Here is a 19,714-nt window from a genome sequence, read left to right as displayed (position 1 = left end):
CTCTAATGTTATTAGACAATAACTAATATTCTTTTTTTTAAATTCCGATCATTTTTACAAGAGGTTTTAATTTTATGATCTGGTTTTGTAGCTCTTTATCTGAATTATTTTCGGTATAAATCCTTTTAAAGTGCATTTTCTTGATATCGTTGTGTATGTATTGTTATATATTATATTCTTTGCTTGTAAGATCATCGCCCTTCATACGAGTTTTGATCCAGCTTACCTATTTTAAGACATACTTATTCAAAAGATAATCTTAAATAAAATGAGGTTTATTAGCATTACATTTCAACCCAATTTGTTTTTGTGTTTTCTACATCGTATTTTCCTTTCCAGCATTTTTTCGGCTTTTTTATCATAAGAATATGTTATATGGCATAAAAATGTTCTTTAATTAGCTCATCCGACTTATTGCCAATTTCGCACCTCCACAAAGTGACACAATTCGATTTCTTTAAATATCGAATGAGGAAATTTGTCAATTCTAATAATTATCAACCATTTGAGTTGTATCGTCACAAAATTATGTATCAAATGGATTTATAACAATATTTTCTAGATCTGATATATTTTTTAATCACTATGATAAAATATGAATATGCTTAAACATAACCATATGTATTGATCAGAATACAAACAATATTTCTCAAACTTTTTATTTTTATTATTATTTAAGAGCATGCTGTACCAAAGGTAAATATCAATGACACGATTATGGTCCACTTCTAATCCGGCAATACATGATAAAAATAAAATGCCAAAATAAATATTAAATAAAAAAATAGCAAATATTCACGTCTTATCCAAATCAAGTTTTTGCCTACCGGCCGAATAAATGTCAAAGTCTGCTCGGCTCTTATATTTATTCATAAATTCATTGTCTAATTGATAAAAGCGTTTTTTTTTGTCACAGTCGATTATGAAATTTGATCCTACGAGGACACCAGCGTATTGACCCATTGACGTAGACGTAAAAATTTTTGACGACTCTTTGCAAATAAAACGTACGCCGCCGAGGCCACATACGGCCATAACGTATGAATAATTATGAACGGAATGTTAATTTCCGACTGCCTGGCAACAATGACTGCGAATTCGCCGCCGGCGTCGACGTGAACCGAATGTCAACGTTTTCAGTGGAAATACAGCCTGATTTTCCAATTCGAAACACACCTGAGCCGTACGCATCGTACATTGTTATCATGTACAATAAACGCTTCCTCTGAGACATAAGACATTTGCATTGCTTGCACTAAGTTTGCACCTGCCAAAACTGTGGTATTTTAAAATAAAATAAAGACGCTTTGTTAGGGGCAATGGTGAGCGTTATAGTAAATGCACGATTGCGGTCGATAATTAAATGAAGAGAGAAGAACATTGAGGATACTGCTGTGTTTGGTGTGTGGACCGTTGATTGGACAGAATAAAATGATCTTACATTTCTACAAGTCTTATCAGGTCCTTATTACTCAATACGTCCATATATTCTTAATCGATGCTTTAAAGACTGTCAGTCTCTAGGCTTTAAAAATCCGACAATTATCTCTGATTTAGCGTGTCGTTAATGAATCCTGTGGATGTGAAAGTTTAAAACCTTTTAATAAAATCATCCGCGGAGCATTCAAAATTCATCTACAAACTTATCATGTGTTTGTCATGCATGAACACCAAAATGTTCCAAAAAAATCTGAACGTAACCTTAACTTTTTACTGGCAGAAGTGTTTAATGTCAAGAATATTAAAAAATACATTATTCAATAATTAAATTAAATTTTTTAACATAAAAAAATATTATTAGAAATTCGTAGATTTATTAAATTTTGAGTCCAATCTGCGGCGAATCAACCCATATACATGGCCGTATACGGCCCGTGGGCCGGAGGTTTCAAACCCCTAGTTTAAAGTATTCGATGTAATACGGCGTTTCTTCCAACTTCTAAGTTCAAGTTTATCGCGGATGCTGTCAATGAGGATTCGAGGTATTTTTTGTATATAAACTCTTGATAACTCCAGCTTCTAAGTTTATTAATAAAATAATTTTTATCTCTACAAGCTAGCTGCGATTCTTGTCAAGATTATAAATCTACTATGTAGTATTTTAAAGTTAGTATAGAAATGTGTGCTATGTAATTTTTTTATGAGTACTGTTGCTCAACTGACGCATGTCTGTTTTTATATATGTATTCTTAATAATCTAAAGCAAAGATTTTGGCATTCTTTTTGATTTTTTATGATACATTAGCATTGATTATTCCTCACAAATTACGCCACTCTGAAGATACAGAATAATCTGCGATAATGGTTTAGTATGCGCAATCATATTTTCTGTCAACTGTCAACCTTTGTGAAGGAGTTGATATCGTTACTTAACACGCTCGCTCGCGTGCTAAGTAACGAGAGCAAGTGAGAGATAAGAGCATGCGTTACATGTGTTCCGCACGCCCACTTTCGTCACTTAAAATGCGAGCAAGCGAAATGGAATATGTCTCACCGTACGCTCTTTGTTGACATATAAAAAGGAATATTGACGTTAAAATTGCACCTATTATAATTGCACCTACCTATAACAATTTTTCAATGAAATTTGGCGATTCTCCTCAGCTTCCAGGTGTAAAGTTTATCGCGTAAGATTTCAAAGATTGCTTAATGTATTATATTAAGACAATCAGTAGCTCCAGTTTCCAGATTTATTGATAAAATAATTGTTATCATTACGAGCTATCTGCGACTCGTATAGAGATCGATATTGTCGGTGTCTTGATGGACCATTTGGTACGGGATGCTATATGATAATGCCCCTTATAACAAATAAGACTCCATACTTACAACATTATGCTGATATCAAAGGTATTTTGTCTTTAAATAACTATGCATCGTTTTGGGTTTTCTCCAAACTACAAGCGAGTTACATTTGCTTAATTAGGCCCATATATATTATATATAATATACTCAGATTTGTTTTGGTAAAATCATATTTTTATTAACACATTGAAATTTATAATTGGTTATGATACGAAGTGAATAATGCCATAAAATTAAGATCAGTCTTATAGAATTTAGCATGAAAATGTTTTTTTTATCATAGTTTTATTGTTTCATCAAATAATAATGACAATCTATAATATAATACCATCGCTCATATGCGTCAAGGAATCGAAATATTGTCCCTAAAAAATATGCGCATAATGATGGTCGAACTGACTGGCAAAAATAAACAAACCGAAAAAGAATCCATTAGCGGCGCGAGATAACTCATATTTACATATTTAAATTTTTAGAATACCCTGTGTTTTCCTAGCAAAACTAGACGCACTAAGCTCTACTCTGATCCAACACATTTTATTTGTTCACTAAAAACGAGTCTTCGCCACAAATATGTGTGTAAATGTAAATATTTTCACGAACCGCGTTTTTTTGTATTCATCAATGGCTTTCAATTTTTATACATATTTTAAAATAAATAAGCATCATCCGCTTTGAGATAAAAAAACAAGTTAGTTTATGATACCTCGTTTCCTTAATTTATATATTGTAACATTATTAAAGTAAGCATAATAATATTTAATATACTGTTTAATTATCATTATAACTAAATCATACAAACAAATATTAGTTAAAATTTATTTTAAATTATGTTTCGATTAGCATGTTTTATTTTTAATATTTGCTCAATTACCTATTATAATAAAAAAATATTGTATCATCAGGTCAATGCACGGTAATTATATCAGTATTATTAGATAATGAATGTAACGTTTGTATACACATATGGCTGGCTCTATTGTGTATGGTTTAACCAATCTCAGGTATTCAGAACGCTACATTAAGAGACATAAAATATGATCAAAGACAATAGAAGCATAGTTATTTGCTTAGTAAATATACTTAACTATTTTCAAGGCAGCTTAAAAATAGAATTGTATAATATGACAATTTACAATAAAAATACATAGAACATAATAATAAAAATCGAGAATTAAATTCTTGCGATACTTGGGAATGCTTTTAAATGGTTTTAAAATACTAGAAAATATTTTTTATATTAAATACGTATCGTATATCAGAAAAGACTGTTATTATTTAGAATCTTTTAACAATCTTTTAATATATCAATATGAATATGAATTTCATAAAAGCTATTATATAAATAAATTCAATGTATGAAGACATTTACTACTTTTTCGTTTAGAAGACCTTACAATATATTTTAAACTCATTTAACTTCTTGTTAAATGAGTTCTAAAAAAATATAATTGTAGTGCTTTCAAAAAACCCTTTCTTTCGCTAGGTGCCAGGGATAGCATCAGTTGTGAGCCACGCTGTACCGTTGATTTTGGGTCGCCAACCGGATCAGTGAACAGCGCTCTTGTCTTTTTTTTGCCTGACGCCAGAATTTATTGAAACCCTAAAACTTATTGCCTGTTGTTATTTAACTATTGTATAATATATTTATGTAATCACGAACTATTGATTCTTATTAACAAAAATATTCACCGCCGAATAAATTAATTCCCCACAACTAATCACCACACAAAAATATTATTTGAATAGGTACATCGCTATGATGAATTGTAGATTATTTAAACCTTAATGTAACATGTTTTGAGTAGGGTTTGAAGGTATCGATTTAAAACTCAGTGATTTTAACTTCCAGGTTCAAGTGTAAAACGTTTCGAGGAGTGTTTAATGAGTTTTTAATGTAATACAACATAACACAATTATTTCTATGCGTGTCAAGATAGGCGTGCTTTAAATAGTTGAAGAGTTTAGATATTTTCCAATAAAATACCCATTTTTTAAGATATTGTTAAAAAACGCCTAATGTCCTTTTGCGCGTCATGGAGTTAAATTTTGATAATCACGTGGTTTTAAATTCCTGCTTTGTGATTGCTATATACATAATAAACCTATATTTTATTATATATTATATAAACTTATTACATACATGATTTAATTTATGTTACTATATACATTACATTTCATACATTAATCATTATCAACATATTTTTAATTCCATAGCCAAATTTAATAAAATGTAATTTTCAATGCTGTTATTTTTTTTTCTTAAAAATAATATTGAAAAATATCAATGAATATAGTGCAGTGATTCACAACGTGGGGGGCGCACGCCCCACCAGGGAGGGGGGCAATTTGAATGTTTTGGAGGGGCAATGCAAAAATTATTAATGTTTGCTATATTTTTTTTGTTAAAAAGACGCAAATGACGTGTCTTGAAATTATCGAATTAAATTCTGTATTTTTTAAAGTTCATAAACTTATTTTCATTGTATTTTCTACGCAGTTTCTAACTCACCCCATTACACAAAATGACTAGTGAAAGCAAGAAAAAAAGTTTGTCAGTACATATTATGATTATTTGAATTTCGGTACTCGTGATGTTTGTATATCATTTTGTCTGTGTGCGTATACTCTTTGACTAACGAATCTATGAAAAACGGTCGTCTTGAAGTACACTTGAAGACAAAATATAGCACTTGTGCGAACTATGATTTGAACCAATTTAAGAATATAAAGGAATTTGAAAAAAGAATAACAATAAATTCATTGATCTCTGTACGAAATACTAATAAAAGACGTACTTGTTATGAAATTTATTTGCTCGTAGCTATATCTGCAAAAAATCATACTGTAGGGACGGAATTAATTAAGCAAGCTATAGTAAGTTTTCTCAACAAAATGTGAACAAAATGCCAGCATGCTGGCCTGCCGAGGGAAGGGGAGAGGGGACAGATTCCAGATTCCCAGGACCAATTATCCTTGAGGGGCCCAACTTTTGAATAAATCATAGTAAGAATATATTATAAAAAAAGTAAAAATCGACCTCAAATAGTGAATCTGAACTAAACTACAGTTACGTACCTATTTCAGGTATAAGTTCCTTTAGTCCTTTTTTATACATATTATACAAGAAATAAAGGAGCGGAACATTGCCTTCAAAAACACCCACAGATTATAGATTTTTGACACGTCTCATATCGAAATACATTTTCATAAGTAGATATTTTTTTACCAGTGAAAATATATATGTATTAATATATATATTTAGCAAATTATCATTATTTATTTCATTATATATTTAGCAAATTATCATTTACATCCGATGTATAAATGTTACAGTGAATGTTTTTTTTTTGGTAAAGTTATATTTTTACGAGTTAAGTTAAAATACATTTTCATTTCGAAAATATAATTTATCTAATTGACGATAATATACTGCTCTAAAATGTCTATGAAACTTTATTTGATAGTTGCAAAACGTCAATTTGCTGTTCAAACCCAAACCTAACCTAATGAAAGTTCTAAAACTAATTATAGTCTTAAAACTTTCAAGTCCAAAATACAAACTAAGCCAATTCATCTCTCAGGGGAAAATAAGCGGAAGAATAAGTACAGACAGACAGCGCAAAAACAATTATCACTTCTCAGAAGGGAAAAATTCCCGCTCCCTCTCATTTGCATGTTATTTAACATATATCATCGAAAAATTAAATTTATTTAATAAACAACTGCAAATAATACCCTTATTGCTGCAAAATTCAAGATATTTTGCTTTATTGGACTTCTGCAATTATATAAAAAAAATGATTCAGATAAAAATGAAGCAATTATATTGACTAAATAAGTTTGAGGTGAATAATTCTGCTATACTTGTTGTTGTGGTGCATTTGAGTAAAATAACTTGTGAATTAAATAAGAGATTTTCAAATTTAAAAGAAATTTCTTTCCCACCTTGGCAAAATTAACCGATATTGGTATGCAATGTAGTCAAGATCTCTTATGCTTGCACTAAACTCTCGTGAATGAAGTCCGCACGGCGGTTGCTGTCACGTACAGCTGGCATATTTGGGCGCGATCGAAAAATGTGCCTAATAATCGCAATTTTTAAATTGTCATATTATTAAAATTACGCTACTGATAATTATAAAAGTTTGTGTGAGCACTCATCAATACAATATCAATGAAAACTTTTCGGTCGTAAATATTCAATTTATCCAAAATCTTTGTTGGCTTTTGCAAAATGCCACAAGGCATAAAAATGATACTTCAGAATACGAACACTACATCTGTGACTATTCTAGAATTTGTCGCAATCGATTCTAAATAAGAATTCGTTATGGTGTGACATTTATATAAACCGATCTAGGAAAATACTTCAGGATATTCGAAACGATTTTTTTTAACAAAATCAAGTACCACTAATCAATTTTTAATTATTTAATTTAATATGAAAAAAATATATAATAACGAATCTGTTAGAAAAATTTACTATCAAAAATATAATTAATCCATTTTGGTGCCCTAAAATATTCAAATATGTCAGTAAGAGTCTGTTGAAGTCCCCGATAAGCATGTGGTATTATAACTTGACCACGTGACCACGATGCAGCGCTCGTCATGCGTATTGACCATAGGACGCCTACGCGCATACTGAAATTGAACCGAGTTACTCGTTCTATTTTATTTTGCGAAAAAACATATCATTATCTCTCTCACTCTCGTCACTTAACACGCGAGAGAGCGAAAGGTGAAGTATCTCACCGCTCGCGCTCGAAAGAACTGCTCCAACTTCGGATCCTTTGACTTCGATCCGTTTGCCGAGAATGTTCAGAAACGCTCGAAGCTGGCCAAGTCGATTGAATTACCCCCACTTTACCTTCAGAGAGATTTTAGAGCGGGCAGAACCGAACTCGACCGAAGTAACCCCGAAGTAACCCACTACTCCGTCTATGGCCAACCTTGGCCAACTTCCAGAGAGTGTAGTGCAGGCATTACAATTTCAAAATAATGAATCTTTTAAAACACTTTTCAGAATAAAAAATACAATGGCGTGGCTTTGTGCCGAGACAGAAACAAAATACACAATTATGACAAGTTTAGCAAGAAAATATTATTGTTATCATTCCCATCGTCATATTTAGTTAAATGCGGCTTTAGCGCTATAAATAATTCGTTGTTGAAAAAACAAATAGTCCAGATATCTTAAAGAAATAAAATTGAAAAAATTAGTACCTCTTTGCAGCACACATAAAGCACAAGTATAGTACTAATTTGCATGTTATTTTCTTTAGAGTTGTACCTGTAATATTGGAAAATATAACTTTCGTTTCGCAACTGTCAAATTGAGATTCGTTAATAGAAATATATATCTACCGGTGAAAACGTATTCGGAGATGGTTTCACTGAAAATATAACTTCACTGGTAATACATATTCAATGTAAAATGTTAATCGAATAATCTGATTTGTTAGCAAAAATGTCATTATTTAAAGATTATCTATCTTAAAAAAATACTCAGGAAAAATTGCTTTTTTATTAAAAAAATATTGTTCTGAATTTTCTGTTTATAATTATTAAATATCTCTTGATTTGAACTATCACTTCACTGTTATAATACGAATGGAAATTATCAACCACATAGTATTTATATCTCATTTCGAATCACTGTTTTTCTGAACTGTGTGTACTCCGTTTCGCGACGCCTAGTACTACGTGCGCGGCGCGCGTGGTTGTGCTACGAGTCGCCGTGTTTTAGTGAATGGTGCATTTGTTTACGTCGTAGGCGTGTCTGAATTTTATGAATGAGCGCGGATGCATCGTGTGCAACCGAGGTCAGCTTATGCAATCGCAATCGCCGCGGCTTTATCGCTGGACCGGTGCACGAGTACGAACTGTGTGCCAATCGCATACGTACGTCTGCCGGATAGCGATCGATAATAACACACGTGGGTCGCGTACGATCGACTTTCGATCGACAGATTTGGATATGCAACTCGAGAAAGGGGTTCGAACTATATTTAATTTGGAAATTTTAACACACATTACAATACGCCGAGTAATCGTTAACGTTTACGGTTTTCTTCCTAGATATTCTGGGACGTAAATTTATAATTTTTAATTATTTTTTTTTCATTTATTCATTTTTTAATTTACGTAATTATGAAACGTTATTGTTCAGAAAATCGGCTACAGACAACCACACCGAGGGAGCGACTAAAGCCGACTGCAGCGCGGGGTGGGGGGGGGGGCTGGCTGCTCAGTCGATACGCGTGCGCTATGAATTGCTTATAATAAAAATAAATACATTCACTAGAAAAGTGCGAGTAGATTGTCAGCTTTTGCATTAATATCAATCGAAAAAAACTTTTAGACAAATTGATGAAAGAAAATATGATGCAGTTATTGATGACTTTTGTAATAAGGAGCGGCAAATAAAATTAATTAAAAAAAAAAATACATAATATGTTTATCGAATAAAGAAAATAAATTTTAAAATATAATTTTTGTGCCCCCTCTCCCTGACCGCATGCCCTGTTTCATAAAGAGACCCTTTTTAATTGTATTAAATATTATCGAAAAGAAAAGTTTCTAACTAAAAAATAAAGTGTATTTTAATTGTATTTTTATAGCTTAAAATATAATTACATCAGGCTGGAATAGTGTAGTCCGTACGTTCTTGACTGGTAACTAGGGTTCTTATATATTCGTAGTTTTCAACTATTCGAATATTGAATAAAATATGGATGTATTTGAATATTCGAATTATTCTAGATTTTTACCAATATTAATATATTTAACCTGTGGGAACCAGTGATTATTTAACAATAGTGCGATTCCACAAAAAGTCTCTCGTTACGACATGAACTAAAGGGTTTTCTCATAAATAAAACGCAATGATTCTCCGGTGATATTTCTATATTATAAAACGGTCACGGGAAACAATATATCCCCGGAAGACAAATAGCACCGTATGGCTACAATATTTTCGTTACGCAATTCACCTCGGAGATATCCATCAAGCATATGTCACTTTCTAAAAGCGTATACTTATTTCGGTGTTGGCTGTATGATCGCAGCATGATTGAGATTGGTGAGCAAGCTTTGGAGCCCTGAATACATAAGGGCAGACACAAGCAGTCACCTGGCAGACACTCGAAGAGACAACATACTGTCATAGATTTATTGCACCAGAGAGGGATCAACCCCGCCTACGCAATTCTAACGCTGCCACACCAACCGGACACCGCCACAGAGAGGGAGCAACCTCCGCTATACTGTCGCTGCCACGCCACCTACAAGACCTCTGAGAATCTTCCACCGACATCATCCCTGCGCCAGCTTCTCCACCACTGTTCGGAGAAAACATCTCGCCATTCATAGTCTATCGCAATATGTAATATAATCTAATGAAATTCTCAATAGTTTCCACTTACGTCTTACTGGTACGAAGTAACACTCTTAAGGGTTAAACACCGAAAAAGCAATAAGTACAAAAAAGAAATGAATTTACTGTAAAATATTATTTAATTAAAAAATATAATTAGCTTAATTTATTTAGCTAATATAGCTAATTTTTACACATAATATAAACATAAACAGAAAATAAAAAATACTTTATATTATAATTTATTTATTAATTCTTTATTCCATTTAGGAAACCTGATACATTTATTTTTGCGGATTGTCATAGGAATATTATTATATAAATTCACACCTCCGTACATAATTCCCCTGGCCGTACTCGTTTTTTTATACTTAACTATCCTTAAATCGTCTCTATTTCTAGTATTAAATCTATGTACATTTTTATTATTTATTAAATAAAATTTAAATACTCAGGTAACACTTATGGCGATATTCATCAGTGAGTTTCGGAAAATCTAAGAAAACCTAATTTGCGATCGAAATGATAATTATATAATAATTGCTAATTACGATTTCAAAGACATGACAGAAAATCACTAGGACTCGAACCCGGTACATCACGGGTCTAAAATATCTGGTTATATATCGTGACAATAAATTTATCAATAAGCCTGAAAGCTGAAGTTACCTAAAGATTCTTAAGAAGACCTCAAACCATCCTCGAAATAATTCGTAATAGATTTGTATATGGAAACTAAGAATAGTCACTGAATTTCATCGAAAATATCACAACCACAGTATTTACAAATGAGACGCAAAATAACAGCATAAATTATAACCTGTCAATTTATGATAATATTTCTACCTATAAATCCGTATACATATTATAATGGACTCTGTTTTGGCTACGCCGTTTTGCATGAGCTACCGAGCGTTCACATTATTACGGCGACGGAACGATTTTAATGATTTTTAGACACGATTGGTCAAAATTCAGTTTTAATTTATGTCATACAATCTGTCTTGTTGAGAATAACTGGTAAGACCGCACACAAACCGAGTGGGACGGCGTATGCACGACTTTACGACTTTCGAGAAGTCAGAACTCAGAAGTCTTCGAACTCAAAAATACACACCAAGTCAATAAAACACTGCAGTCGCTGTCTTATTGGAAACGCCCGGTAAACAAACCATTGTCAACTCAAACTAACCTTGTGCGACGTTTTGTAAATTACAATATGATTGCCCTTGCCGCTGTTATAAGATACAAGTTTTAATTTATTTCTAGTCATGAAAAAATTACACAGTGGAAGTTTTTTGGTCGTACGTACAAATAAATATAAGCTGATTATATGATTATAATAGTAATCTTAGAGAGAGAGGATAATAACATATTTATTCACGCAAGATTAATATATATGGCGACTCTTCTCAGCTTCCGTGTTTAAATTTTCGCGAAAGGTGTCGAGGAGGGTTTGAAATATTCTAAATCTACCAGGTTAATCGATGAACTTTATATTCACGAAGAGCCGCGACTATTATCAACGTTTTGACTGACCTTTTGATACGAAATGTGATTTAATTATGCTCTCAAAATAAAGGATTTTTCTTAATATATTATATATGTATCATTGTGTTAATAAAGTTGTGTTTTAATCAAGGATAGTTTATTCTGGTCTCAATTATGAAAACAACTATGTAACGATTGTTACAACATAAAACTCCACATAAGCAAAATATAACAATAATATACACAAATATTACTATATAAATATTGTTCGGAATACCTGGAACTAAATATTTGAATTTCGAGAATGTGGAGGATGAACAGTATCATGGTATAGCTCAGGGCGTTCCAAGCCTTCCAAAATTCTTGGAAGTTGTTCATATATACTCGGCAGGTACCTAAGGGCCAGCTTATATTCATGACGATTGCTTATCTCTAAGCGTCGTTAGAATTCACAATTGCTTGTGAAAGTTGACAATAATGCTCATCTTCGTTTATATCGTTTATACCAGGGGCGTTAAACAAATAAATAATATGATATTTAAATTTTATTTATTTACACACAATTATATACAAATAAATAAATAAAATAATAAATTAAATTTATTAGTATGTTTATTTAATACGTATAAAATGGGATAAATGTTTTCTATTTACACATTAGTAAGATGTATTTCTATATTTTTTGTGCTTTTTATGGACCTAGAAGATTATTTATGAATTTTAATTACTATTTTATTTTTTTCATAGTAATTTAAAATAGACTTAAAAATACCAAAAAATTGCCCCGATGTCGATAGATCTAAACATAAATACAATCATGTTTAAAATGTTTAGTATTTCTGTTCACACAGCTGGACCGGACGTCACGCTCAATTAGGACTAAACGAATGAGATCTCGACAAAGAAATTTCCACGCGAACCAGAAGCTAAAGTACACTTTGTCGCTTGCCACTGAACCTTTCCAAAAATCCATAAAACACACTCGAGGCACATCACCTTTCTGAAACCATTCATAATAAAAATTTCCGCGAATCACACAGATGGGATATTTAATACCATAATCGGCGAATCGAGAGTTGCAAAGGCGGCGAGTTTTCTGCGAAAGGCCAGGTTTACTAACGACGATGACTCATCGGTTGAGTAATCTTAACTTCGAGTTTGAACTTAGCGCGAATCGATAGTATGAATGTCGCATAACTTGAATCTTAAGTCTGGCTTCGAATTTATGAATGAATCATTCGTTCATAAGAATAAGTTGTATCTCATGTGACCAAAACACATGGAGATGCATTGGTTGAGCGATTTTAATTAATTGTTGAGACTCACAGAGTTCTTGGAAAAATTTAATAGTTTGTTGTATGTGAAGAGAAAAAAATCTTTATTCATAGATTCATATGCTTCGTAATATTTTGATGATTTATATTTGCAAGTATTTTATTCATTGGTACTCTGCATAATATATGACTAATATAAAATCACTTTTAAAATCATCGTATGGTATATATAATTAAAGAAATATTATATTTTTAATAAATTTATATTTTTGCAATGTTTATTCAATACATACAAAAATAAAATAAAAACCTATAATAAACAAATAAATTATAAAACATTATATCTTAGATTTTAAATTTAATTTTATTTTAACCGGAATCTGCTGATCTAAAAATTTGACATTATTCTCGTAAAATGGTTTTAATAGGGTGTAGAATGATATCTTACGAATTATGTTGGAGGAAAAAAAAAGGTCATTTGCAGTATAATAATATACTATCCAATGATATTTTAAGGCAGTTTTATTTTTTTATGATATACTTTTTCAAGACAGGTTTTGGCTTAATTTAATATGTGACACGTCAATTATAAGCTTTTTTGTTATGAGGTTTGATTTAATGGTTTTTATTTTTTAGCATAACTTTTTTCAATCGTTCTCATTAAAATAACCTTGATGCTAGAGTAATAAAATAGTACATCGACAGAAAGAGCTTGAGTTCAACTTTTTAGTGTTTTTATAAAAAATGAGTTTTATTTTTTACCCACCTTGTAGATATTGTTAAGTGCTGTACTAAAAGTTTTATTATTTATATACGAAACGTGTCAGATCGTTGGTTTGTGTAGAAACAATAAATCTTGTTGAAATATATTTTTTTCTCTTTTTGCAGGAGATAAATCTCTTATTTGGGAGACGTTGGTTAGCTGATTTTTATCGGCGCTTTTGTGGAAAATGGAAAATTTGTCACACTGGAAAATACTTAGGTAATTATATTGAATTATAAAATATAATAAATAATTTAATGCAATTGCAATATTTGTTAAATAATTGTAAAAAAATCATTAAAAATATAATTTAACAAAATAGAAAAATAATGCACATACATAAAAACGTAACTTTACACAAAGATCCATACATACATATAATATCAAATTAATGTAAAAATAACAAATAGAGAAATTTTAATCTGCTATTATACAATGAAAAACATTTTTTTTTATTATAAAATTATACAAATATAAATAAATCAAGCTGCGTTAAAAATATAATTGACACTTTACATTTGTCTAAATCTTGTTTTATGCAATACGTACATGCGTTTAACATATTCACGATGAGATCAGCAGATTTTAGATTGCAAAGAGAACATTGAACGACCGATTGACTTTCTAGACTGAGTCAGCTTTGATTCTAAATCGATTCCTAGAATTACCAGATAGTCAATAATTTATACGTATTTTTTATGATGCATTTGAGAATCTCTCAAATGCAACATACTATAAACACACTAAACCCAAAGTCAATAAATATTCCTTCATTCTTCCTTCGATGTTTATCCTTAGTCTTTTAATCCCTACAGTTCAGGACTTCCTGAACCAAATATCAAAGAAATGATACTTGATAGTTCGTCAAGACTATTTTAAAGACTCGACTTTTATGAAGTCTCGGGAAGCTAGACAAGTACCAATATTTATGTTTGCTTGTCGATCAATCAAAGCAAAAAAAATGATGAATATTTGTATTAAAATTACATATATCAATTTATTTAAAAAAGGCATATGTTTTGTTACAATTATTAATTATTTATAAAAACTTAAAAAATATCATATTATATAATATATATAAAATTGCAATTTTAAAATTATAAAAAAATATGTTAAAAAAAAGACCAAAGCATTTAGGTACGAATCAATAGTCAATTTATAATTTTCGTAGTGAATATTCCTACCGTTTAAAATACTCGCTTGCTTTCCGTTGATGTTGACGTAATTGTGAGCAAATGTTTTTATAACAGATTTAGATTTTGTATCCTGTTGGTTGCAAAATCTTAAATTCTTTTCGTCAACTACATTTATTATTTTTAACCGGAGAAATATTCTGGTGGTTTATTAAATTATTCTTCGATTGTCAACTTCGTGCATATAAAATCGTATTTATGAAGAGAATACTCTTTACAAATTACTTCAGTATTCGATTAGAAAAATAAGAAAAAAAGATATTTGTTTAAATGTATTTTTTAGGAACAACTTCGAAAATAATTTTCAATGACAGCGCTGTAAGCATTTACAGTGATAAAGTTGTGATAATTTCAGAACACTTTTTCAGTGGAAAGTCTTATATTAAATTTTATGAAATTCTCAGGAATGGGTTTCCTGGTTGTATCGAAACATAATCACTAATTTGGATAAAGGAAAAATATTTTTTGGACCAAGAAATGCATCTAATGGATTAATCGGCATACAATTTGTTCTGTTTTAGATTTAGGATGAATGACAAATATTAATATCAAACAAATGTTTGAATAGAAAAGCAAAATTAACCTTTTAGTCTTTGGGACACGAAATGGCACATGGCACAAAAGCCCGAAATTCCCGGGTTATTTAGATACAGAATCTCTAGTTAGAACTTCCCATGACTTTCAGTTATTTCATAGAAATTGATCAATAAACTTGAAAGCTGAATCACTGAGTTTTAATTGGAAAATTTTAGACCCTATAGACACAATTTACATACATATTTTTGTAAACTGTTGTACTTATACCTGGAACTGAGAAGATTCCAGGTATAAGTACCTTCATTGAAAAATTCTCATTTTGAGAAATCATAAAATATTTTGAGAATTTTCATAGAGCGTTTTTTGTTAAAAATTATATTTTTGCGAATATCTTTAAATGTTTTACAACCGATTATTTATACCACTGTATAAGAAAGGGTGGGTCTGTGCCATATGTTTGAAAATATGCACGTTTTATTGAAAACTTTCAATAATGGATTTGAATGGCAAGAAATTGCTTACAATTTACGTAGCTATTCAAATCTAAGAATTAAATATTATAAATTAGAAGAAGCCGTTCCGCGCGGCTATGGCAGATTTCAAAAATGTATGGGGGCTTATCCAGTCACAAATTTTGGGCCCACCAAAATAATTATCAGCTCCCCTCCCCTTATTTAAAAAAATCTAAGTAGTTTTATTTATTTAAGGAAAGTATTTTAATAAAATCAACTTTTAAGTTTGAGGAGCGGGCCGCATTCTAAAGAAATGAAAACCAGGGTCTTTTTTTATTAAAAACGATTTTAGGAGAACAATTATAAATTTCAATAAAAGTTTGATTCTTAAATCTGAACCAAGAATATTTAGTCAGTTAAATGAACATTTGAGAACCTCCCATTGAAACATTCTTCTCCACATGTCGATATTACACTTCGAATATTATACTGCGAGCCAAACAAGGGAAAACTTTTTTCGGACGTCTGGCTGCAAGTTTGCGAGTGAGATTTGTGAAAGAGATTTTGCGGGGTGATGGAAAAACTTCAGACGCAGACGACAGGGTGCAACGGAAATAGCTGAAGCGTTGAACGTAACATAACCATACAAAATATCTTGTCTACCAGTATACAAATATATTATTATAGATCGTCTCACGGACGTCTGGATGCATACGAAACCACTGAAATAACACAAACGTCAAACAATCTACGTGACAAAGGCGCCTACTATCTGCTACCAGTAAGTAATTAGTGGATGACTCACTCTTTCATTCTTATTCTACATTGGTCTATTTGGATCGCGTCCAGCCAGGTTTGAATTTGTTAATACGCATTCACGTTAAAAATTTAGGGCTTTGTAGTAGGCGTTTTTTAGATTAAATTATCAGAAATTATCTAATGATTTTGTAACGCTGGCTAAGAGCAACAATTATGCGTGTTTACACGATCATAAATTATGTTTATGGCTCGAATTAAGTTTACCGTGACTAGAAAAAGGTAGTTTCACGATAAAGCTATCTTTCGGCAGATATGAACTTCCGGATTGTTTTTTGAACGTTTAACCCTGAGTATTTTATTCGAATTGTACGTTTCTAAAGTGATCTATTTTGCAATACAATAGATATTGTAAAAATAACTATTAATAATAAATAATGTAATAGCTTAATTTAATTTTCAAAAATAGCTTTCTGGCAAACTATTTTGACTTCATTGACCTTCATGCTTTTTATAATGCAAATTATTACAGTATGTTTTAAATACAATATGTACTTAACTACTTTAAAATATTATATATTATTTAGGCTTCAATTTATTGGGTCAGTAATTTTATTAATTGCTCGTTAGTTTTAATTAATTGGTAGTTGTTAAGCGGTTAGTAATAATTAAACAGTCTGTTTTTTTATATTAAATAAATAGTTAATACGTGACGTAATAATATCTAATTACGTACCTTTAAATACAATTTAAAATAATCTATTTGACTGATTCTAAAATAAATTATATATTATTATTTAAAATTGTTAACACAAAACTGAAATAATAAAAAAATATTTAGCAATTAGTTGCGTTATTGAAACAATCCCTTTTATGTTAAATTTATAAATGATTTTAAATTATTTAGTACAAGTCTTATATTGATTTTTAACATCATATATTTACCCATAATTCTTAAAAAAAACCATGAGTACTAATATAGCACCACTGTTTGTAGTGAAAAGACGTTTTTCATCACGTCGTTAAAATTATCTTCTGGTAAAGTTTTTAAATGATTTTAAATTTAATTTGAGCTTTTTGGACCCCATTGAATCAGTAAATCTCATCTCGATAATTACACTACGTTTTCAATTAAATTTTAATTTATGTAGTAACAAAGGCGCTAAAGTGTTAACCTTCAAAACCGAATTACTCCACCGCCGAATAAATTCCCACGGCTTACATTTTCCCACATCGAAAAACGATCGTCGTTTAAAAGCACATAAATCGAACTGAGAGACTCTCGTAATTTGTAATATATATCTTGCGGGAAAGAAGACTTAAAGATAGAAGATTTAAAAAAAATAGTACTGGTCGTTAACGAGGAATTGACAAATGTCGCCAACGTGGCAGGTAATTAAGGCCAAATGTCCCCCAGAACGTTTTTAGCCGACACAATTGCGAAATTGAAACGAGGATTTGACTAAAATGTCGATTGTTCTAAATTAGAACCAATGAAAGGTCTCAAAGTTCTGAAAAAGCTGAAAAAAGTTAATGCTACATGTGTTGCCACTCTCCTACAGAGTAAATGTGGGTCACTTTTTGCACACGCTGATTCAATTCTGAGTAGTTTTTATTATACGAGGATGTTCAAAAATTTCCGGTGTTTTAAAATAGCTCACCAACGCGATGACTGATCTTAATCTTTGTAAGTGACTATGCTCGTTCTATTGTGCTGAGCTTTTCCATTTCATCGTTATATAATTGCCGTAAAAGTGCCTGCAGTAGAATATTCTTTTATACTCAGTTTTTAATAGTTCTATTTTACGACTCAATAATATTTTAAAATTAAAGTTCTGTTATTTTTTGAACTGCCCTCGTAGACTCGAAACAGGAAGGTAGCTTGTTAACAATACGCATATGAGATCGTGCAAAAAAGTCGTCGAGATATTCGCCATTTAATTTATATACCTCGAACACAATTCAACGCGCCGACCGAGAGAAAGTTGCTTCGAAAGAAGTTATGCCATAAGAATATTAATATATTATATATGTGTATGTTTTTTATCTACACAGCCTTCTCTAATGTAATGAGATAATGAGCGTCTGCTCTAAGTGGATCACCTCAGCAGCAAATTCGCAAAGAGGAGGAAAAAATCGCCGAACAAATACCACCGGTCTCGAGAAACTGCGGGTGATTAATTATTTTCATGCCATGGTAATGGGCTTTGGTTCATTGGTGATGGACGGCCAGTGCTCCTCAACGTGTATGTTTTTTTTTGTCAATATATTTTAATTAGAAAATATTTATACTCGTTAATGTATCAACAAATTTTAATGAACTTGCTGTACAACATAATTTTGGAATTTTGTAATAAAAATATAAGGCAACAATAATGATAATAATAAATATTTAATAAAAATAGATTAACTAATTGTAAAAGTATGATTGATAGATTAGAATGGTTGAATGTTCAAGAAATATTGAGTATGAATGTTTTAGTATTTATATATAAGTTAGAAAATAATATATTACCAAAATATTTTAATAAGTATTTAATAAGAAATAAAGATGTACATAAATATAATACTAGAAATAGAGAAAATTTAAAGATAATTAAGTATAAGAAAACGAGTACGGCTAGGGGAATTATGTACGGAGGTTTTGATTTATATAATAGTCTTCCAAGAGAAATCCGAAACAGCAAAAATATAACGGGTTTCATAAATGGAATAAAAAAACACCTTCGTACATATAGAAATAAATTATAATATTAAGACTTTATTATTGTATATTTTTATTTTTTCTTTCTGTTATGTATTTTTTATATATTTTTATATATGTTTACTAAATTTGTTAGATGTAAAGATTAGCTATTAAGCTAAATAAATTAATAAAATAATAATAATAATAATTATTATTAAAGCTTCCATTTAGAAAATAAAAAATGAGTCCTTCCTCAGAAAAAATCGTTCAAAACCATTAATGTTTTCAGTTTTTCAATAAAACAAATCAGCTGAAAGTTATTTTTGGTATATATTGACAAAGGATTGAGTCAACCAACAGTCAACAGAATTTCAAA

At 30.7% G+C, this 19,714-nt stretch overlaps 1 long non-coding RNA gene across 1 annotated transcript in view; it reads left to right on the top strand.

Annotated features, from left to right (window-relative positions):
- The window catches only part of LOC148237589 (uncharacterized), a 129,800-nt gene extending 110,832 nt beyond the window's left edge, over positions 1-18,968 (top strand). Inside the window, exons 3-5 of the long non-coding RNA XR_015812668.1 lie at positions 13,840-13,933; positions 16,584-16,677; positions 18,708-18,968. This is a non-coding gene — a long non-coding RNA (uncharacterized LOC148237589). The remainder of the gene's footprint in view (positions 1-13,839; positions 13,934-16,583; positions 16,678-18,707) is intronic.
- The last annotated feature ends 746 nt before the right edge of the window (positions 18,969-19,714 follow it).

Source organism: Plectrocnemia conspersa, unplaced genomic scaffold (genome assembly GCF_051122295.1).
Source record: "Plectrocnemia conspersa isolate PC_06_02 unplaced genomic scaffold, ASM5112229v1 ptg000002l, whole genome shotgun sequence".
Classification (NCBI taxonomy): Eukaryota; Metazoa; Arthropoda; class Insecta; order Trichoptera; family Polycentropodidae; genus Plectrocnemia; species Plectrocnemia conspersa.
Note: the sequence above shows the minus strand (reverse complement) of the source record. Positions and strands in the feature narration are given on the sequence as shown.